The sequence below is a fragment of the Nesoenas mayeri genome (genome assembly GCF_963082525.1).
Source record: "Nesoenas mayeri genome assembly, chromosome: 26".
Classification (NCBI taxonomy): domain Eukaryota; kingdom Metazoa; phylum Chordata; class Aves; order Columbiformes; family Columbidae; genus Nesoenas; species Nesoenas mayeri.
The window spans coordinates 2,772,847-2,796,703 of NC_137552.1; the positions used below are offsets into that span (position 1 = coordinate 2,772,847).

Genomic DNA, 23,857 nt, shown 5'->3' on the forward strand with positions numbered 1-23,857 from the left:
ATTGAACCTGAAAGCCCAGGAGAAGCTCAGTTAATTATTTTTCAATTGTTTTTTGGGGGGCAGCTGATTAGAAGTGACTGAGGCTATAATTAAAGCTGACCAGCTTTCCAAACTTTAGATGAAAACCGTTTGGTTTTATTCCCTAAGGCTGGAGAGAGAAAATTGGAATTAAAGCCAGGGGAAGAGGGAGGAACAATTAAAAAAATTTCGCAAGAGATACAATTATGGAAATAAAGTAGCTTTATTTTAGAAAACCCGTGTTGTTTGTGAAACAGTTATCTAAGCAGAGCATGGCGCAGTTCATTATTCTGCGCTGTAAACCAATATCGTTTAAGAATTTTGAAGAACAGATCATCTTATTGTTGCTGTTATTCTAAAAGCAGCGACTGTGGTCAAAGCGCTGTTCAAAAGCTGTGTTCTCAATGGCTGCTGCCGGCTTAACCTGCAAGAATGTAACTGACAGCTCTGCAGTTTCATGACAAAGGTTTAATTCAGCTTTACACAGGCCTGATTTCAATTTACACAGAGCAATCCTACTCCAGACAGTTGGTATTTCTTATCAGGGGAGATTACATGTTTGCTGAATAACTCTTTCTGAATCTGCTGCAACGCCTGAAATGGTGGCTCAGAGATGAGCTGCTGTATTCTATCAACCCAGAATGGTCTTTATGATAAACATCTCCAGACATCCTGCAAACTCTTCCTTGTTATCAGTTGCATGCAGTTGGCTTTTTCAGCAGTGATGTGGAAAATAAACATCTTCAGATCCTGCATACAGGGTGAAACAAAGTGTTGTGGCCCAACTGGTTTCAGGAATTTGAGGAAACAGAAAACACTTTGGGCTTGAAAGTTTGATGTGAACAACCCTCTTAACTCTTTGTTTGCTGTTGTGGTGTTCTCTACTGTGAAAGCAGCACTTTAATACAGCAGTGACCTGAGGTCTGATCTTTCTTTCCTTCTGGGAAATGGAGCCTGTTGCTGAGGTGACTGCGAGCTGGCTGAAGGGAAGAAGCCAGAGAGTCGCGGTTAATGGGGCAGAGTCCAGTTGAGGCCTGTATCCAGTGCAGTGCCTCAGGGGGCAGTGCTGGGGCCGGTATTATTCAATATACTCATTAATGATTTGGATGAGGGAATAGAGTGACTGTCAGCAAGTTTGCTGATGACACCAAGCTGGGAGGAGTGGTGACACTGGAAGCTGTGCTGCCATCAGAGACCTGGACAGGCTGGAGAGCTGGGTGGGGAAAAATTTAATGAAATAGAACAAGGGTAAGTGTAGAGTCTTGAATCTGGGCAGGAACAACCCCAGGTTCCATTATAAGTTGGGGAATGACCTATTAGAGAGCAGCGTAGGGGAAAGGGACCTGGGGGTCCTGGGGACAGCAGGGTGACCATGAGCCAGCACTGGGCCCTTGTGGCCAGGAAGCCAATGGGACCTGGCGTACCTGAGTGCCAGAACACTGGCCCAGGCTGCCCAGGGGGGTTGTGGAGTCTCCTTCTGTGCAGACATTCCAACCCGCCTGGACACCTTCCTGTGTAACCTCATCTGGGTGTTCCTGCTCCATGGGGGGTTGCACTGGATGAGCTTTCCAGGTCCCTTCCAACCCCTGACATTCTGGGATTCTGTGATTCTGTGAACAGTTTCATTCATTTCTGAGAATAAGACATGCAGAAAATATATCATTAGGTAGCTGGAGAGGAAAGGGCGGCCACAGTGACCTTACTGGTCGCATTTGTCAACTTTCAGCATGCTGGCTTGGAATATTAATGTTTCTTTAATGTACTGTTTAGTATGGAATTATCCTTGTGTTCTGCAAAGCATTCAGTATACATCAAAAAATATTCTATGGCGATAGTGTAATAGTTAAAACAGTGAAGTGGGAAAACTTATCCAAGTGTCACTAAATGGTCATATACTGGAGGGTTTGTCACAGCCTGGTGCTCTTATCCCTTCTGTGATGATTCTTTTTGGGGAAGGATGTTTTATTCTTTCTGTGATCCAGAAAAAATTACTACCAGCTCAGCTCGCTTGGGACTGGAGGTAGGAAGGTAAGTGGTGGATGACAGGTTGTAAGGGGGGCTGTGCGTGACTGCAAACAATTCTTGACTGAACAAAGTCCAAGTCAGGATCTCCTTCAAGGGTCAGGAACTCTTGTTCATGGGAACAGAACCCTGTTGTTCCAGCTATGCAGTGTTAATTAATTCAGACAATGCGGTGGGGGGTGTGGATTTGGCATGTGGCAGGGAAGGGCAAAAGGGAGGGAGGAGAGTCGCTGAGCTTCTCAGAGCTTGTGGTAGCCAAGTAGGATGTGTAGCGAGAAACAAAAAAGTCCTTTTAAAGGGCCTATGGTGCCCAGAATATTCTCTTTTGATAAGCAACTAGGAAAAATAAGGCAATAGAAGAGACTGTGTCACATACCTGGCTAGATAAGATGTGTTGCTTCTTGAGGACAGAACTTGGATAGTGTTGGGTTCAATGTTGGGGTAAAAAGCAAAAGGCCGGAGTTATGCTGTACCAAAATCACAAGGGCTACAATTTTTCTATCTCATTCGCCTCTAAGGGACAGAGATTAGTCTGTTCTTGTGCTTCCTTCAGCCAGTCTATTTTATGGCTTTCTTCTGTGATGATTATAACAGTGCTGGGCTCTCAACATGGATGCTAAGCTCAATTAATTTGTTAAGTGCTTTGCTCTTTGGATAAAAACCGAATTTTAAGTATTGCTCTGCTGAATTCCATCTTTCATTGCCATCCATGCTGAGGCTCTCCAGATGCATTTCGGACTGATAGATTCTCAGCATGTTTCTTGCTGTGCTGTTCTGTATGGATTATTTTTACATCCTGTTAATTCCAGCTCTCCATGTGCTTCTTACACAGAGGATCTACAAAAGCTGTAGAGACTAAGAGAGGAGATTCCTTGGGTAAATGCCGGCCTTAATTAAAGTGCCAGAGTTTCATTTTGTTGATGCAGGGATTTGAAAGTAACAGATTATAGCAGTGGGAGAGGAAGAGGCCAAGTGAATGTGGTCCAAGAGGCTGGGCCCAGGTCCTGACCGCCCAATGCTTTTGGTCCAACAGTGAACAAGTCACCTGCTGAGCCTGTAATCCGCATTACACAGAGGCGAATGTCCCACTGTTTGTTCAGATAATGGAAAGCTTTAGACAAGCGCCATCTATTTGCTATTAACATGAAAGTGGTTCTTTAGTTCTTTCTGGTGTTGCCCTACAAATAGGAATCATATCTGCTGGTTTTGTTGAAGAAGGGGGGGTCGGGGCTGCTGCAGAGGTTTGCAGACTTGTAGCTGCAATAGTGATGGGAGGTAACCATCGTACTAATGGCTTCCTGTATCAGCTCACCTCTCCCACCTGATTTTGGTGGTCTCATTATGGGATGTCTGAGACTGATGTCTCTCCTATAGGCAATGAAGAGAAATAGCCTCTCTGGGGAGCCCTGTGTCTTATCTACCCAGGAGATGTCAGGAATCCCTGTTTCTCTATGATCAACTTAGACTTAGTTCCTAACAGTTGTCTTCAGGACAGGAATTTCACCTGTTGTCCCCATTAAGACTCTTCTCAAGTTGGGGATATATCAGGGCCTGGCTTAGTCCTACCACCAACCCCAGAGCGTCACAGGGACGTAAGGGCTTGTGATGGTTGTAGGTGGCTGGGAACAGGAGCGCGATGCTCCTCCAGGCCTGTCTGCCCCGTGCTGGGTTATTTTACATCCACAGATGCCACAGCGGCTTCTGCGTGTATCGTGTGGTGTGTTTGCTTGGCAAACCTGCTCCTGATAGTGGAGTTGGTTGGAAGCTGCCAAGAAGCTGTCATCCTCATGCTAACAGATGTTGCCATTCTTTTAAAACCTATTAGGTAGAAAATTGATTGTTCTCTCTTTCCCACTGGCGCTCTGTTGGAATAGTAAAAATTGGGCAAACTTTCCTGGATATATCTTCCAGCAAGTGGGGGCTTAGCGGGAAGGTCCCCACAATATGGAAAGAATTTGAATAGACTTATCTTTTGAGAACAGTGACAATGTTTAGCATCCTTGTACCAGCTGTGCCCCTCTGCTGCTGCTTGTGCTGTGAGGCCTGAGCATCTGGATCTTCTCTGAAGACCTGCATCTTTGGCACATCATCCGCTATGTCTCCGTGTGCAGGACGGGTGGTTCCCTTAAATCTGAAATCTCTAAGAGACACCAACTGTAGTAAGGTTAGGGTTAGGAAGGCAGATCTAGGTAATGGTGCTTTGTTTCCGTAAGTTCTGCCTTGCTAGACTTGCTGTCTGAGAAGACTGAGAGCTGACAGATTTATGTCAGGACTTCATCTTCTTCACTGGACACGAATAGGAGAGAAATTTCCCCAGTTTAGATGCCTGAGTTGTCACTTGGGCATTTCCTTTCACACAATTTTAGAATTTCATAATCGCCATGGGAGGGAATAGGTGTATTTGCAGCTCGTCTGGCCTACTACAGCGTAAGCTGAACTGTACCTTACAAATGCATTCCCAGTCACTGACTAAGGATTGTTGAGGATGCGTAAAATTGAGATCACCCCTGCCCTAAGGATAGCAAGCAATCACTACCTGACATCTTGCATGTTCCTCTCCCATTCCCAGGAGCGATTTATAACCATGGCTCTAATTCAGCTCACTGCTGAGTGACTCCACTGATATCATTAAAAACGCTGTGTGGAAAATCTCATCCTTTGGGATTCTGGGTCTTTCTGTCTTTGAAGAGATGCAAACAATGGGAATAAAGTGTAATAGATGTAGATATCAGAATTACAATGCAGTTATTAAAGACCAGAATCTTGCCAGAGGTATGTTCTTTGTATAGAAATGAAGATGATCACAGGAACACCAAGTTAAATGGAACAGTCATGAATAAAGTCTCACAAAAGGGAGACATCTGTACTTCTTCTACACCTTCACAGAATTATGAGAGTAGATAATGTGCTACCCTCATTTCTGTATTGCTTCTTTCTCACCCTCCCATTAACTATGTTGTCTGCTCAGGGAAGGGAAAGGAAATAGTCTCTTTGAAATAACAAATACTGCCAAAACAGTGGTGATGTCTTAAGTAGGTTTCTGAGGTGCCCTGGCTGGCTGAGGGCGAGCCTGTGTTTGAATGGTGCAAAGGGAACCAGTAAACAAAGGATTTACCGGCATTCCTAATTCTGTCTTGCAAATGGATCCTTTGCTCATGCTTGAAGGAACTGGCACTTTGCTTCATTATTCTTCCTTATTCTCGGACAGCAGGGTTTGTTTTTATCTTGTGCTCCGGTCTGTCATCTGTCTGCATCAACTGCTGAGTATCTTCAGCATCCGAGAGTTATAGTTAAGAAGAATGCTATTTTGAAGTGCGTGTGAGGACAGAGTTAGCAGCGAGGAGTGTGGAACTTCGGAAAGATGAGATTGAAACCTGCGATACCAAATGTGTACTGGGTCTGCCGCTGTAGGTCTGCACAGCTCATTGCCTGCTCCGTGCTGCCCACGAGCCTTTCTGGACAGACCAAACTCTTTGTGCTGAATGCTGTGCAAACAGAAAAGGGGAAAGAAAATCATGATCCTCGGTCATTAAGTTAACATACACAGCTTCATTTGAAGACTCTTACAACTTAAGCAAGTGATCTCAAGGACCATATGTTGTGGAGCATAAGCTGTCCTGTGAAGCTCTAAGAAGGGCTGCTCATAAACTGGTTCATTTGTCTCCAGCAGGCGAGCAAACCATCTGGAAGCCTCACCCAGGGAAGTGGATCTCCTGTTCCCAATAGAAGGACGTGTGATATAGCTCCAACAGTTCGGTATGGCCGATATGTACAAGTAACTTGACATCTTCTTTTACCTAACGAGGAAGTACACGGTTGGTTTTCTGGGTTGCAAGTGAACATTGTTGGGTCATGTTGAGCTTCTCAGCCGACACCCCCAAGTCCTCCTCGGGGAACTGTTGAGACTTGTGGAATGTCTTATTCTTAATTCCAAAAGTTTTCGCGACATTCGTGGGCACTTGAAAACAAGTATGAGTTACGTTTGTGTAGATTCTAGGAAACACCTGTCATCCTCTTCACAAATCATTTTTACATTGAACTATTTGGGTTTCTAACTGCTCAGCTGCTGCTAGAATTCCTCTGAAGACAAATGTTCGGCAAAGCAGATGCCTTGTTCAGGAAGCTCCTACTTCCTGAAGGACTATTTTTATCTTGTTGATGGGCAGGAACTTAAGCTGTGTTTTATGAACCATTGAAACAAATTGGTGTCTATTCATCCCTTCTTGGCGTGGTGAGTTCACTCCTGAGGTCAATTTGGTTTTTCCTCCTGGTATTTTTGCTGCTGCTGGATGCCAGACAATTGATTTGTGTGTGCTATGAAAACGTCAAAATGAGCAGAAAATATTTATTATTGTTTTAAGTGCCAAAATTTTACTTGGCTCTAGGAGAAATGAACGGAAGGCAGTGCCTGAGCAGAGTAGGTTACTAGGTAATAAATGGAAGGGAGCAGCACGTTCTAGGAATTCAAACAAGGAGTTCAGTGCAGAAGGTGTAATGCTTCACACAAATTGTTTGGGTTCATATTTATGCTGGGAGGGGACAGGAAAGGGTCTGTTGTTTGTATTCATGTCTCTATATTCAAGCAAGAGCAGAACACGACTGGGAAACTAACTCCTTTGATGATGCCACTCACCAGATGGCCCATTAGTGATACGGCTGGATCTGCCACTGCACACACTTCAAACACATCACAGATCTGGGAAATTGATTTCCCATCCTCTATGTAGGGAAAGAGATTCAAGGAGCACGTCAGTAGGAACAGGCAGGAATGGGAGACAAAGAACGTTGTCTACTGTCTGGGGAACTGAACTAATAGTGAAACCAACCTGTCCAGTAAATATGTTTCAAAGAAATGAAAAATAGGTGGTTGGATGCTTCACTAGAACTGACTGATTTCTCCAACAGGGCCATTTGCTTCCTTTGAAAGGAAGACATTAGGATTGCTGCTTTGAATGTTGATGCTTGCAATGTGTACCCAGCAAACACAAGCTTGTGGAAACATGCGTTGGACTCCAAGATGAATGAAGAGTCAGACAGGGCTGACTAATACCTGCAGAGAGGAGTCTGACTGTCACACAGACAGGATGTAAATCACAGCTGGAGAGTATACATTGATTTATTGGGGCTTTTGTGGCTGTTTTGCGTGGCAGGTAACCCTGCAGATGTGGTGGGGCTGGCTCGTTGGAGGATGAGCTTCAGAACCAAGTGTCACTCTTGCAGAAAATGGTCAGTGCAGCCTTTGGAAACTTCATCCATGATGAGTTCATCAATGGAAACCAAAACCAGCTCTGATCTTTACATTTTTTAACTGGCGTCCCTGTTCCTTGCCCTTTATCTTTGTCACGTCAACCAGTTCCTTTGCCTGTATCATTTTCACATTAGCTGTCTACACTCTGTCTGCTATCTGCTATTTGAAGTGAATATACTATTTGGGGCTAGTTTTCTCAGTAGATCAGACTATTTTAAGCTACAAAGCTTCTTTGAGAAGTCAAACTGAATTTTTCAGCTCAGGTTTAAGGCAGTTGCGGAGTTCTTATTGTAAATATCCTCTTCTGCATTATTGTATAGAGAGGGAGAAATTAAACCCTGTAAACTCGTGGTACTGATAGTTTATGCCTCATCCTAAATTGGCCGTGGCATATTGAGAGTACTGGGGGATGGGGCAGCTATGAACGTAACGTTGTCATCTTCATTTTTGGTTTAAAAACCAAAACAAAACCATAGAAGGCAGAGATTGCAGTTGTTTTCTTTGTGTCAAGGGAGCAAGATGGATAAAAACAAATCTTTTATTCTGATTTCCATCACTGAAAATGAATTCTGAAGGTCGGCAGATTAGTAAATACTGGAGTTGAAAAGAGTTTTTCCTAGTTAAAAATCTTTAAATTATAGAATTGTCATTCACTGAAGACAAAACAACAGAAGAGGAGGTTAAAGGGTGAGAGGAACAAACAAAGTGTTGGCTTTGGGAATATTTTTGCAGGGAGGTGGAGGCTGTTTCTAAAGTCTGGAGAGAAGTTTCTAGTTCTAAGTCAAGTCAGACAAAAACATCCACAAAATCCATAAGTAGGTCATGAAGTGCAAGATTGCAACTTCCAGCTGGGATCTCCCCATGCCCAGCAGATCTATGGGGCAAAATCAGCCCCGCAGACCACGGCTGCACACAGACCTGTGGGCTCTGGGATCCAGCTCTGTCTCATCAGAGCAGACATAAGCTCAGAGGTCCCTTAACGTGTATTTTTCCCCCTCGTTTACAATGTGAAGCTCACAAAACACAATTATGTGGCAGGGCAGTAGTGTCCAGCGGGACGCCCTGCAATTAAATCCTGATCAATAAATGTCTTATAAGCGTGTTCCCTAATTCCTGGAGTACGGGTGACCAGCGGGAGGAAAAAGTGAGGACAAGGGGTTCAAGGGATTTGTCTTTTGCTAATGTTTTTAAGGCCTCAGTTCTTTCTTAATTTCTCTTAATTAGTAACTGGATAGAACCCTGAACATTTGTTATGCGTTACTCCCGGTCTTTTACTTTTTACTCTTTTTTAGACTTTACTTTTGCTATAGGGAAGAAATGAAAGATGGGTAGAAAATGAAGTGTAAAAATGTAGAATATGTAAATTCCATATTTTGTGGAAATGGTAAAAAAGGGGGAAAAAAAAGCCCACCAAAACTTTCTATTTATAAACTGGAACTGCTTGTCAAAGACTCTTCAAGATGCTCTTAGACATGCACTAAGAATTGCCCCACAAATATACTTGATGAGAGGATAAAAAGAGCTGTGAAACACACTCTTTTATTCTCACTCGTTGTTCAGTGTGCATTGTTGCTAACATGTCATTCACTGTTTCAAAATCAGCAATTTATTCAGTGACTTTGGGCTGTTATTGCTCTGCGTGCCTTGTACCGTTTGCTGATTATCTCGGAGAAAGGTGCATTAGAATCCCAAGTGGGGTGTCTTGGGCTTCCTTGTAGCTCCAGGAAACTGTCTGGTTTGGCTTTACGGCTCGTGTGCAGAACAGAGAGGAATTGCCTGGGGAAAATGGCCCAGAATTGGCTTTTCTGCTCTGTAGTCCAGTTTGTTCTGAGCAGAAGCCACAGGGCTGGCTTGGAGCAGAGCAGGAGCCCCTTCCTTAGCTCCCTAAATGAGCTTTATTAAAAGGCAAAGCTTGGAATAAACCAGAGCAAAATTAAGTTATATCCTGCAAGAAGCCTCAAGGGGCAAATCTTCTGTCCCTCTCCCAGATAAGAGCATTTACAGGCATGTTGGGGGCACGTACCTCCCCGGCGCTGGCACATCAACTCAGTCCTCAGTCCCTCTTCCAGCCCCCTCAGTCATTTTCCTTGTGAACTGAAATGCTGGAAAAGCAGTTTACAAAAGCGCTGAACTGACACGACTCAGGTGAGGGGCAAAATAGTAAATGCTGGAAATGTGATCTGACTTAGGCCAGCTCAGACACCACAGGGGCTGCTCCTGCCTCCACATCCAGAGTCTGTTGGAGTCAATAGCTCTGATTCATTTTCTGTTGGCCTTTGGTTAACACTCAGAAGCAGCTTACACCTGCGGTACGTTGCTCTGATATTTTTTTTATTGCTTCTAGAAAGAATGATTCTATGTACGTTCACCTTGCATCAGGGCAAACAGACCTATCCTAATTATTTTGCTGTTAGCTGATGAGGGCAGGACGACCATACAGAGGGATCTGGACTGGCTTGATCGTTTGACTGAGGCCAATTGTCTGAGGTTTAACAAGGCCAAGTACTGGGCTCTACACTTGGGTCATATCAGCCCCAGGCAGCAATACAGGCTTGGGGAAGAGCGGCTGGAAAGTGCCTGGTGGAAAATGACCTGGGGGTGTTGGTGACAGCAGCTGAACACGAGCCAGCATCTGCCCAGGTGGCCAAAAAGGCCACAGGATCCTGGCTGGCACCAGGAATAGTGTGGCCAGCAGGACTAGAGAAGTGATTGTACCGCTGTACTCAGCACTGGTGAGGCCAAACCTTGAATCCTGTGTTCAGTTTTGGGCCCCTCATCATAAGAAGGACATTGAAATAGTGGAGAGAGTGCAGAGGAGGGAATGGAGCTGGTGAGGGGCTGGAGCACAAGTGTGATGGAGCTGCTGAGGGACCTGGGGGGTTCAGCTGGAGAACAGGAGCTGAGGGGAGACCTTCTGATCTCTGAACTGCCTGAAAGGAGCTTGGAGCCAGGGGGGTCGGGCTCTGCTCCCCAGGAACAAGCGCCAGGAGCAGAGGAAACGGCCTCAAGTTGCGCCAGGGAAGGCTGAGGTTGGATGTGGGGAACAGTTTCTTCCCCAAAGGGCTGTGGGGCATTGGAACAGGCTGCCCAGGGCAGTGCTGGAGTCACCAGCCCTGGAGGAGTTTTATAGACATTTAGATGAGGTTCTCAGAGACATGGGTTAGTGCTGGAGTTGGGTTATGGTTGGACTCAATGATCCTGAGGGTCTCTTCCAACCAGAATGATTTTATGGTTCTATGACAAACAGAACACAGGGCAGTGAAGTCTCCCTGATACTCCTCTTGCACACCCCATGTGTAAGCTTACACAGATCTACTTTGTGCTGTATATTTGCTGGTATCTAGGTGTAAGAGCAAGGTTATCCAGCACAGAAGTGTGTCTTGGCAGGCAGGAGTTTAGTGGCTCATTTCCAGCCACCAAACTCCCAAACCATGTCCCTTTGTAGCCAGAGGAGCAGGAGACCTGAGGGCCCATCAGGCTGTGGCATGAGGTGCAGAAAAAGCTCAATTTGAAGTCACAGCCATGATTTTCTGTGCCATGAGTTCTGGCCCTGTGCTAGATCACTTCCAGCTCTTAATCAGGAAATTTAGCAGAACATGTAATGGTGTAACTAGATGGCATGTTTACACTGGTTAATTGAAAGTACTTTTCCCTGGAGGCTAATTACAGTACAAGCCATTAAATCACAATTATGATTTGTTTGAATATCCAAACCATTATGAATATAATTTCTGGAAAAAAATCAGTGTGGTACTTATGGTTGGCCCGAGCTAGGTACTCAGATTTCAATTTTGTGCAAGAATGCGGAATCTGATCACTTTTCTCAACCAGTGGCCTGCTTGGCAAATGGAATATCTCCCACCAGCTGTGGCTGGTACCTGATACTCCTGGGAAAGTCAATTCATCCTCTTTAAGACTCTGTGCATTTCTAAATCCTGTAGTAATAAGCTGCTAATGGAAAACCATCAATTCTTTCATCTGCTGGAACCAGCTGATTCTTCAAAGTGTAATGCTTTAAGGAAACCATTTTGGATACTATAGAATATTGTGATAGTGCACAAGCCCTCTGACCTTGCACTATTTGTATGAATGGACGTTGCAAAGCATCTAAGCTGCCACCCCAGCCGGCCTTGCTGTCACCCTACCAAGAGCGTGATTCACTCTTCTTGGAGTTTTCTAGAAAGGAAAGCTAAAAACTTCCAAGTTTTAGAAGCTTTCTTTGAATTACAACCTTCCTTTTCTATTTGTGCTCTCTGCTGACGACTGTAATTCTCTTCTCTATGTGAAGGGATAATTTAATGGTTGAGTATAAGAAGTTAGGAGTGACATGCTGAAGAATTAAGCAGCGGTGGTGACGATATTGCAAGCTAATTTTGCAGGAGTAGGTTTGTTTTGTTATAAAGACAAGGTTTGTTTTGTGTATGTTTGTGTATTTAAGAAAGCTGTAAATATAAAAAAATCTCAGAGACTTCCAGAAACCTGAGAAACAATCTGATTTCTTGTTTCTGCCATTGTCTCCGTTTCCTTTTTGCACAAGATACAGAGCTCTGCTGAGACAGTTTTCCCATAGATGTTTCTGTCCCTTTCTGCTCATCACGGGTTGTTACTCCTGACAGTGCATCATTCTCCCTCTGTGGAGAAGCCCCATCGGGCCATGGGGCAGCATTGGGCTGCTCCGTGGCACTGAAAGGTGATGCGGATGTTACTCAGACTTGTCCACACTGCCCTTGCAGCTTGATAGCTGAAGACAAGAACCCTTTGTGCTTTCACTGGCAACAGTGTGAACTCAACTGAATTTCCTAGACAAGCTCTCGGTGAGTGTGGAATTAGAATTTGATCTTAATTTTCCTTGAGTAACTAACAATACTGCTCTATCACAGTCATTGCTATTAGCCAGGTAATTAAAAGCCCAGCATGTAAAAACAACATCTTAAATCCAGTTTAATATTAATCTGTGTCAAATTTACAGTGACAGCAGGCTTGTCTTACCAAGGAATATTGATGTAATTATCCCTTGCATTACGGTACTGTAATGCAACGAGCAGACATTTCATTTAGAGGAAAGGAAGGCTGTACCCAGCTCTATAGCCACCGCTGTTTTTACAGGTTTTATTTAAACCTGCTGTCTGCTGGCAGTCATGTTCCCTTGCTTTTCCTTTCGCTACCAGAGAGGTTCAGATGTGAGAAAGGAAACCTTCCTACCTACCATGAAATGAGGTCACCTGGGGCAAAGCAAAATCACTTTTATTTCCCTCTCTATAGGCCTGCTATTTTTTAGACTTTGCTAAAAACAAGGTTCTTAGGCAAGCCGTAAATATTTCTGATATCATGTTGAAAGGTCCCAGGTTCAGTTCCAGCCGCCAGAAATCAGGATCTCTATTGTTACCCGTCAGTAAAAGCACCATAGTCCACCCAGTTACCACACTCAGTGCAGGTATGTGGCTTTTTCTCCGTTCTGCACTCACACTTGAGCGCACTGAGGTACCCGTGTGATCCTCAGCCTTCCGTTTGCATCGCTGCCTGCTTCTTGGACTGTGATTTTTCAACCCCAGATGGCTTCAAGACAATGACCCTGTCGTGCGGGTAACTGTGCTGACCACAGAAATCAGGTTGCTCCCTGCAGAGACTCTGTGTGCTCTGACCCCCAGAAATGAAGCGTTTCTGCTGCTTTGTGTCCCTATCGATTCCGTGAATAAATAATGGACTCCTGGTAATGATGAAGTGGTAACTATAGTTTCCTTAAGGGTGTACGTGCCAAACTAAATATTTAAAGCCCACATAAATAATTGAAGTATCAGCCTCTCTTCAACAGAAGGAGGTTGGGGTTATAATTTTGTTTCTCCCTGAATGATCTCCTGCCTTCTTGGTGCAGTAAACTCAGCTGGGAACCACAAATTATTTAGAAGGTTGTACCGCTGTGTTTATTTTTGTACCAAAACCCGATTTGTGTCACTTCTGCGAGTGTATCAGCAAAACATTTGAGTATTTCTCTGACACATAACAGCGTGGGTGGGTGGGTTCATAAAGCAGGGAGCACCTTGCTAAGGTTCAAATAGTGAAATCCTTCATGCTCTGCCATTTCGGCTTTTTATTTCTTTATGGATTCCACGACAGACAGGGAATTTGGGGCTTTTAAGAGTCTCACAGTAGCAAAATGTTTCTTTAATTATTCTTTAATAAAACTTGTCAAAATCAAAGGGAGGGAGATCACATTGCTATGGAAAATGTGGTAACGGATCTCATGTGTGAGGAAAGTTAGAGCTCATACCTAAAATCCTCTCCATCCCTTTATTTTACCTCCAGTGCAGGCAAACCTTCAAAGTGGCCTTGCAATTGTCTATAAGTGATATATTTAAATTGCTGGGGTTTCCCTAGCCAGTCTTATCCTGCTTGATTTTATTGTGTTTTCTGATCGCCTGAACCTCTCTATCCAAAACCATCAGAGCTGAGCTCTCAGTGGGACCTTCCAGAGTCAGGAACAACAGGTATAAATGACACAGAACAGCGGCTTAGTCAAGCTGCGTGTCTGGCTCTCTTGGGCAAGCACAGGCCTTTGGAAATACGTTGCTAATAGTGTGTAATTGCTTTCGGAATTGGTCTCTTGGAGAGAGTAATTGTATTAGAGGAGCTACTGAACCTCACGGCATGATCTTGCAAAGAAGCGCTAAGCTGATAGATTCCCTTTCATGAAGTGCACTCCTCATTCAGTCACCGCTGCAATGTTCGGCTCGGCCAAGGCTCGCTGCGTTTTGATCCTCCGCCGCTGCATTACCAGCCACTCCTCCAGAGTTGCCATTTATTATTCTGTGTCGTGTTGGAGTTTAACTCTTAATCTCCACCTCTCCCATTTCAGTTAAAGCTGGAGTATGAGCGGTTTTTGTGCAGATAGACCCTTTTCTAAGGAAAACTATGTTTTCTATACTTTGAACTAGTCAGTAAAGCCCGTAAAGGAAACTTGACAAATCTCTTCGATGTTATTCAAACCATCTTGATTCCATTGGAAATACATAGACTTCCCCAAGCAACTTTCCAGCCCAGGAACACAACCTGGAAACCCACGGATAATTGATTTTGCTCCTGGAAATTCTGCATGCTTGGGCTATTTCAGAGAAATGCAGCTTATGCACATTGTAGATTAAAGTCTGGAGATCTGGGAGGGACCCCAGTGAGCCCAGCGTGGTTTCCACATGTCCAGCTCCTTCACATATTGTCAGTCATCTATTACACTGAGCAGGTTTTTTGCTTTTCTGATGAGTTGGGCAAGAATTTACTTCCAAAACAGATGCGCGCTATACCAAGTAGGAGTCATTAGGTCCCGCGCTCCTTTGGTTTTGATTATCTGCCGTTATTTCTTTTATGTTGCTTTGATTTGATTATTCCAGCCGCTGTGGAGCTGGAGATCCTTTATTGCTCTGATTGCATGATGTTGTGTTTTCTCATGCTTTAATAAGAGGCTTGCCAATTTGTTTTTCATGATTCATCTCTGCATGTCTTGAGGCCTCTTATTTTTGATGAGAATTTCACAGCTTATATTTTCACAGTGTTTAGGATGAATACTTATTAAGATTATCATGATCCTTAGGCGTCAGCTCAACAAGATACCTAAGCATATGCCTGATTTTTAGCATATGAGTAGTTCCGGTGAATTCAAAGGGATTTACTACACATATCTTTAAAGGCAGTGTGGCAGAATGCAAAGCCCCCTCCCTCCCTCGTCCTTCCTTCAGTATAGAAGGTGTAGACACACCTCCCTCTCTCTGCTGCTTGAGGCCGACAGCTTCTTCTGTCTGACCCCAGAGCCCCTGGCCAGGGCCGTTAACAGAGAGGAGAAGGGAGCGCTGAGGCACCAGGGAGCCGCTGGGCGCCCGCGGCCAGTGTGGGGGTGTTTGGAAGCTTCAGGGGCACCCACAGCCAGTGTGGGGGTGCAGAGAAGCTTCTGGAATGCCCACAGTCAGGTCTGATCAGGCTATAAAACGGGATTCTCATCGAGGTTCCGCCCCTTGCGCGAATCTCTCAGAGTCCCGAGCTGAGCCGCTGCCGCCAGGAGCCGCTTCCCCCCGGGACGGAGACTCCGCTTGCCTTGCGCCACGGCTGTGAGGAAATGAACCCGCGCAGGATTGCGAGTGTATCTGCTTTCCGTGCGCATTTGCGTGTGTATTTATACTTTCCGTGCACATTTGCATGTGTATTTTCCGTGCTCAATACGAGCACGAGTATAAGTTATTTCCTCGCAGAATCGCGAGTTTATTTTCCTCCCGTGCTTTCACATAAGCACGTGTAATATTCTGTGCACATTTGTACGTGGATTTCTCCTCGCAGGATTGCGAGTGTATTATAAATCTACCCTCACAGGATCGCGAGTGTACACTTTCTGTGCTCAATACGAGTACGTGTATCCCTTTAAAATAACCCCACACCGTATCAGGCAAGTGTGGACTCTGCCCGGACTCAGGGCCAGCTCCAGCACTGTTGTGGTGAAGCCACGTGCATGTGCACTGTGGACCTCCTGTTGGATTAGTTGCTGCCCCTTAATAATTTCCTCAACTGATACCTGAACCTGTATTCAAATCACTTGTGGAGTGCTGAAACCCTGTTTCTCACCAGTTTAATAAAAGTTGTTTGGACCCTGTTGTCCCTTAAACTAACCTTGGGGTGCCTCCGTGACAGACAGACATAACCATATGTAATGTGCTGAATTGGGGGCTTTGTTCTTTATAAAACAGCTTCTGAAATAACAAGTTGCAGCTTTGGCATTGTCTCGGGAATGGGTTCTTTATGTGTCGTTTGAGATTTGCCAGACTCAATTGCTCAGAAACCACGAGTCTGTGCTCCCCTGCCATTCATGACCTCGATCGAACAATCAAGAAATACTGTTGGAATCTTTCTCTTTGGTTAAGGGTCGCATTTGTTTCAAAATCATTAAGTATAAATGTTTAAAGTGAAATGTAGAAGACTTAATTTCATTTCATATCTGTAGGAGACGGGATATTAAGAAAAAACGTAAACCGTGACTCTCAATAGAGGGAATTTTGACCAGGTCCCGTCTCTGGAGAGTTTTAGGACTTTTCAGTGAAATCTTGAGTTGTCAAAAAATCCCTTTTTCCCAGAAGCATACAAGTTTTAGTGAGAAATCTTCAGTTATGAGAAGTGGAGAATGTTTGGATACATCTAAGCTATATTTTAGGTAAAGGAAGGAGAAGAAGTAGGGCGGTTGGGTCTTGTGCTAAGAGATTCTTAATCTTTGTTACGTGACAAGACTTTACACATCTCGGGTGTTTCCTTCCCTTTTCGTGTCTCTCCATCCCCAAGATGCCGTATCGCGGCCCTTTTGTTGCTGTGGAAGCCCCGTCCCCGCTGCGGTGACTCAGACCCCACTGGAACAGGGACAAGCAGCTTCAGCAAAACCTCTGAGGACATAATGAGCGAGGTGGAACCTTGGAATCACATCTATGGGCTAAAACTGAGGATCTTCCTACACTGATCCCATTCAGGCTGCTCCGTGATGAAGATGCTTTGTGAAAAGTAACAAGTGATTTCTTTTATATTCTTATTTCCTACAAGTTTTCCCCATTTAAAGTCATTTTAGACTATGCTGGAGTCCTGGGTTGCATTTACCGGAGAGACCGTGGCTCTGCCTCAGGTGCGGTACAGTCTGAGGACTTTCACAGTCTCAGCTCCAGGGCAAATTCATCTTCTCCCCTCTGACACACAGTTAAATGTGAAATATCCCTCTATTGAATGAAGTCTTTGCTATTCTCTCTGCTGTTTTTCTGCCTCATTAAACACAGGCCATCGATTAAGCAACAGTGGCAGATCGGAAAAGGCAAAATGGCTTGGAAGTAATTGGCCTCTCTTCAATCTTGGAGGAAGAAGCCGTAATCCTCTATAGCAGTGATGCATCTGTCTGTCTGTCTGTCTGCCGCGCATTTCTATATGCAAGGAAACAGAAAGCTACTCAAAATGCAAGGACTTTTGCATTTCAGAGTAGATTGGAGAACAGCTCTTTGTCTGAGGAAAAATGTTGCTAAGTTACAGAGGGAAAATTTTGGAACAGCAAAGTCCGTTTCTGAGGAAGAACAAGTCCTGGTTCTTCAAGCAGAGCCAATTGTCACCGTCTAACCATGGGAAGAGCCGTGGCACACAGGTGGGCTCTGGGCTATTTGTGCCCCATTTCTCAGCCGTGCTGGGTCTGAGGAGCTCTGACCATTGTACGACATTGTTGAGCCATTTGTAATGCCATCTGTTCCAAAAAATCCTGCTCTGAACTGTGTCCGCATCAAAGTGTGGTGATAGTGGATAGACAGAGTGATGGTGGATGGACAGAGTGACTGATTCTTAATGGATTCATTAGAAAGGTATTTTCTCTTAATGGGAAGAGATTGTAGGGGACTCTGAAAACCTCTACTGTAAAGGGAGGGCTTCAGTCTCTTTAATGTGCTGTATCAGGTGAGAATGGTCTCACCTGGAGTTACCTGCGCAGAGCAAGTGGGGATGTAACAGATGTAGCAGATACGGCAGGATGCAAGGACCAGGATAAATGGAAAGATAGGGCCGGATGAAGGAGAAAATGGCCTGAAAGTGTCATGAGAAAGAGAACAGAGCACTCTGTAAAATTTCGCATCCTTCAGGAATACACAAGGTACTTGCTGGTAGTCTCTTGGGGCTATTGGCCCTAACCCATGTGTTGAGAGTGAGATCCAGATCCAAACTCCCCCCAGAATAATCACTTTTAGGTGAACATCAGGGCTCCAGACTGAAAGGTGTATCTTGGTTTTGCTGTTAGTAGCTCCTCTTGCAAAGAGCAGAGAAATAAACAACCCGAAACCTGAGAATATAAAAAATGACGAATGATCTGCATCAGACGGGAAAGGCGGGCGAAACCAGACTCGAGAAACGCAGCAGCGATCTGAAGAGAAATGTAAATGGTGTCTGAGTTGTAGGCACTGACAGCAAAAATATAAATGCTTGTAGAGTAAGAAAAGAAGCTGCTTTGCAGAGGTGTGCAATCAATTACTGCAATAGGTGAGCGAGAAGGACTGGTTGAAACTACTTCACTGAAATGGCTTTTTGACAGTGTGTGCTGGATTTGTGGCTGGGCAGGTGCCTTTGAGAAAAAGTGGCCGCTTTCCACAAAAAAACCCCCAAACCCCTTTATTTTTCCTGTTGAAAACTTGAACTCCCGAAAAGCAAACATTTCACGTATGTCTTTTAACACTGCAAATTCTGCCAAGAAAACTCGCAGCTACTTTTCATGGCAACTCAAGGCGAAACATCTTATGGTAAATTTTATTCTTTGATTTTCTTTACTATTTGCTATAAGAATAATGACCAGTGCCAGCACTCACTCGCAGTGAGCAGGATGAACAAGCTGTATCTCTGCACAGATTGTCTTCATTGTGCTAATGGACTGCGAGAGTGAGGAGGAAAAGAAAAAGATGATTTGTGGAATGAAACCTTGAGCCATCACAAAAGCTCTGATGTCCCCTGTCAGAGTGACAAACTCGGTCTCAGCTCTGAGGAGCATTAAGGGCTACTGCAAAGTTTGACAAGGTAGCGCTCCATAAATCACTGCAAAGCACATCCAGATAAAAGCTCTGCGCTGGTTTATTAGCATCTCCCACACTGTGAAATGTGTGGGGCAGCACGGGTGGGAATGAAAGGTGGCAGGGACCACGGGGACTCGTCTCATCCTTCCTCCTGCCCTGAGCGGACTCAGCGCTGAGTTCAGAGCAGGTTGAAAAGCTCCAAGGCAGCACAAAGCAAATACAAGAGGATGTGATCTCGTGCAATGCCAGGGCTGCTCCTTTCCACCCGCAGGCTTTCTGCAAGGGGACAAATGCTCCATCATTTGTCAGGTCCTTTTTAGAGGCTGCTGCTGTCTCCCTAGAAAATATCACTTGGCAATAACCCACTAAAGCAAAGCAATAATACAAATGCTGGGTGGTAAAGCCAGATCCTTTTCAAAAAATAAATTTAAGAGATTGAGTGTAATCCAGAACCGGCTCATCGCTGACAGAATAAAACAGCAAGAAAAGGAGCTATTAAACAGTGGACAAACTCGGCCTATTGGTTGGCCCTATGGAGCACCATAAAGCCCAAGAAGATTCACGAGATCTTTTCCAACCAAAGAAAATTCCTGCCAAGATTCACAAAAGCTTTTATATCTTTAGCTGCCAAAAATTGGCTTGTGGCAGGTGCAAGTAAATGAGTAACTGCTATGGAAGAACTGCAACCTCCCATCTTTGTATAAACAGATTCCTAAAGCAGCAGCAAACTCATAAGCAACCTGTTGTCAGCAGCCCAGAGCCCCGCTATAGTCAATCAAGGGCTCAGCAGGCTATTATGGAGATATGGGAACTATTTCAAATATCATAGTTTTGTTGGCTCCAGCAAAGAGACCTCTAAAGCACTTTTGACTGGACCTAACTACTGTTTTCCGTTCATTTCCATCTGAAGTACGGGAATAGAAATGAGCTCCAGTCGATCTGTGCTGGTCTGTTGGGACTCTATACCCCAAAGTCTGATCAAATTAACTTGAAGCATTTTAGCACACAAGTGTGTTTGGCTCTCCTCATTTTAATTTCATATAAATTCAAGCACTGAATCATAATTCAGCAGGCTGGAGCATCAAGAAAGAAAAAATCTCTCTGGATTTACCATTAACCAGCAAAAGCTGGCAGCTGCCTCTGAGATTCACAGCCCCATTCTGGGTCTCAGAAGAGCGATTTGTGGGAAGAAAAGGAAACCTAAAGAAAAGCCATGTCCCTGCAGAGCATCGGGGATGTGCAGACCTGCCTTTGAACTCTGCGGGCAGGACATGGATTGAAGGGGACAGACGTGAGCCAGTGACACTGTGCCCAAAGTCACCAGTGGCCCTTCCTGCCAGCTCGGGGCTCCGAGCTCCGCGGGGCTGAGTCACAGCTACTCACATTCCATGATGCCACCAGGTTTTTCAATTCTGTTTAATCTTTTGGACAAAGGAGTTGCGAGCCTTCAGGGCTGGGGAGCGGGGTGGCAAAGATCCTTTCCTCCTCTCTAGCCCGTTCTGCTGCATGGTTGGATGCTGCAGTCTGTCCTGGGAGACCCTGCCTCACCACCACAGCTCCCAGCGGTGCCGCACTGCTATCGGCGCCTTCTCAGCGGGATGTCATCCGCACTAGGTCACATTTAGACCTATGCTGTCACCGTGGTACTGCTGTATCGCCACCAGCACTGTGGATCTGCACAACCATCTGGCCTCTGGGAAGGACCTTTGCAGTTTTTCTCTACCAGGCTGTGGGATACAAGAGATGAGAAGCAACAACATGACAGTTCAGCCACCAGGTATCAAAATGACTGACAGCTTGGGGAGGCAAAGCTGTGACTGCACTGGCTTGTCCCTCCAGAGTGCTTTGATATGTAGTTCTGCTCCAGGCATTTGTTGGAGGAGTTGGCCTTTAAATTTCGACTCTAACATGGGACCATGGTGGGGAGACACCAGCAGGAGTGTGCAGAGAGGAGAGGGGTTCCTGGCTTAGCACATTTGGTGAGGGAGAAACTGCTTACAGGCAGGTTTTGAATTTGCCTGCAGCCTTGGGAGTCTAAGCACATCAGAGGATGTTTGCCAGCACGTCCCTCCTCCTAGCATCTCTCCTATTCCCAGTCAGATTAGTTCAATTTACATGGCAAAATATTTCTAACCACCAGCGAGGAAAACTCATCCTGAGATCAGAAAAATAATAATAGTAACTCGTAGTCCTTATACAGCACTTGGGAACCTTCAGGGCGCTGAACAAACATTAGCTAATGAATCAAGCTGTGCTGCTTCTCTTGCCCCATCTCTAGCAATAAATGCTCCCAGATTAGAAACTTGCTGACACATTTGTGCTGAGGGTGCCTGAGGCAGAGGGTACTGTGGCTTTAGAGCTCTGTTGCTTTTATGGTGCTGACAGGGGTAAAAATGGCATGTCAGCAGATATGATCAGGATATGTACAGGGTTCATCCTTCCTAGACTGGTGTAAACACAGATTAAATCTGCTGGAGGCTGGGATGGCATTGCGGCCACAGTTCCATCCACAGGAAGCAAAAGTCCTGGATAAAGTCCCAACCTCGCGGTTCTGTGGCCAAAACCTGTTTGCTCGATGGCGTCGAGGTGAGCAGAGAAAAGCTCTGAGGGTTCGAAGCACAATTCTAACCAGGAGCAGAATTTGGCTGCTTCTGTGTCATCTTCATGAAGTGTTTTGTGGCTCGAAGGACTCTATATCAACAGCATGATTAAGTGCTCGGATAAATAACAGCTATTAAATGGGCAGTATCTAGATGCTACTGAAATGAGATAACACATTGTTTTTTTTCCTCTCCTCACTTCAGACTTTTTTTCCTTCTACCAATTGCTGATACATAGAAATAGCAGCGACGGGGCAAATCACTTCATCTCTTACAGCTCTTTGCTGCTACATGAACAAATGCAGGGAAAAAATGCCCCGATTAACAGTCCAGTCATGGTTTTCAGGGTCTTTCCAGGAACTGTAGTTCCCATTCTGCTGGACTGCAGTGCAGAATTTACCTTTGTGGAAAGAAACCTCAGGTGTCTGGGCAAGTCCGCTACCCCTGTGCTCAGACTGCTTGGCTTAAATGCTCCCATGATGTCTCTTAATATGAATGAATGATGTAGAGAAGGAGAAATACTGCCTAAAGTAATTATTATCATGCGTTTCCAGGGATTTAGCTGTGGGTTTGTAGCCGCCTGTTATTTGAATTGTTAATTGCCACAAGAAAAGGGGGTGAGGGAAAGGGAGGAAATTGTATTTTATTGATGGGGGGAAATAATTTCGCAGCTGTGTCAATGGAAAGGTTTGAAGCTAAGAACAAAACCTGTAATGTATAGAGTCCGAATGGGAGAGCAGAGGCACCTACCACCTCCATCCAGCAGCAGGACAAGGGAACTGGGGCTGGACTGCTGGGGTCAAAGAGGATTGTGCAGAGAGACCTTCCCAAGGACCCACACACCTCAGACACCCCCCACCTCCCTGGCCCCCCATCTGTCCCCAGAATTGTCACAGCTGGTCTAGGAGAGGTCACCTGTTGGAGATAAACCCTTTAGTACAGTACACGAACATCAGGAAATCTTGATAGGTCCTGCAGTCCCACTCTGGGAGAAGGTGCCAGTGACCAAGCAGTTAACTCTGAAACACAGGAATAAAAGTGAGACTGAGCAATGCTGAAACATGGGAATTTAGTTATTCATGAACTGGGGTTTCTTATTATTTCAGTTCAAAAGAGCTTTTCACTGTAAAAATTTTTCCAGTGTAATTAGGAAATAATAGGCTAAAAAAGCATTTTAATGGAATTCAGTTTTTGTTGAACCTGAAAAGGATTTTTTGTTATTTTCAGTTTGCAAAAGCAAACAAAACCCCCCCCAAATACTTCTTTTCAAGTGGAGCAGAAACAGCTCTTCCCTCTCTCCACCTCCCTCTGTGCTTATCCATTTTTGATATGGCTAATGAACTAAAATGGCCATTGTTGGCACAGCTCCGCTCTGGTGTGTCCTGTTCAGCTGCACATCAGATCAAGGGCTTCGAGCTGGATGGGGACGCTGAGAGCAAAGCCGGACTGAGAACAGAGAACTGAGAACAGCGCATCGGTAAACCTGGGCTCTCCCTGCTCCCCGTCTCATGCCGACAAGTTCTCTCTAACTCTTGTGTTCTTCCAACGTCTTATTCTCCACATTCCAAGCTCTATTTCTTTTGCACAAGTGACCCAGACAGACAGTAGCCCCGAGGCAGCCCGTAGGTTGCAGGGGAGGGATGCTCAATGCTTTGCACTGTCTGGCTACTTTGTGATGCTCCCTGGCAGCATGAAATATTGTGGCAGACCTGTCTAGACATCGCTGGTGACACTGGGTGGCAGTGCCATGGTGGTTGAGCAGCACAGAACCTGCTGTCCCGGGGTTGGGGCACTGCGAGGCTGTGAACCTTGCAAAAGGTTCTCATTGAGAAGGTTTGTACCAGAGCAGGGATTTCTCTAAGGGGCTCGGGGTAAAATATAAGATCCCAGCAAAGTAGAACTACTGGGAATTGCCCAGACTCTGCAGGTGTCTGCAACACACCATGAGAAAACCTGCCAGGATGCTCGCGGTGCCTAAAAATAGACTTGTGTCACTGGTAGTAGTCTGTGTAAGCGGCTTCTGGCAGGGCTTCCATCTCCCACCAACGTCTGTGTTAGAAGCCAGACCACAGGAGTACCCGCTAGGAACCGCAGACATAGGGATTTAGCGCCTTTGATGCAGTTGCCTGTATTTTCAGCTGTAGAGATCTCGTGTTTAACTCTTTCAAGGGCAGTCATCACACAGCCGGTACCTCAGGGTGTAGTTCAGCCAGTGCTGAACTAACCCAGGTCCAACTGCGATGGGCAAATCTTTGGAAGTCATTAGCAGGGTAGACCTAATTGCATATTAAAGAGCAGCTCCTAAGCAGTGTAAAGCTGCATAAATATCCTGGGGTGTGCATCTTTCCGTAGGGACAAGGAACTGGTTTCTAGTTTTAGGCTTTGTATGTCATGCAAGACTGGCGAGGCGCTTCAAGTGCAAG

At 45.2% G+C, this 23,857-nt stretch overlaps 1 protein-coding gene across 1 annotated transcript in view; it reads left to right on the plus strand.

The window, feature by feature from the left end:
* The window catches only part of LOC308049983 (acid-sensing ion channel 2), a 397,691-nt gene that overhangs the window by 112,397 nt on the left and 261,437 nt on the right, over positions 1-23,857 (plus strand). The window lies entirely within an intron of this gene.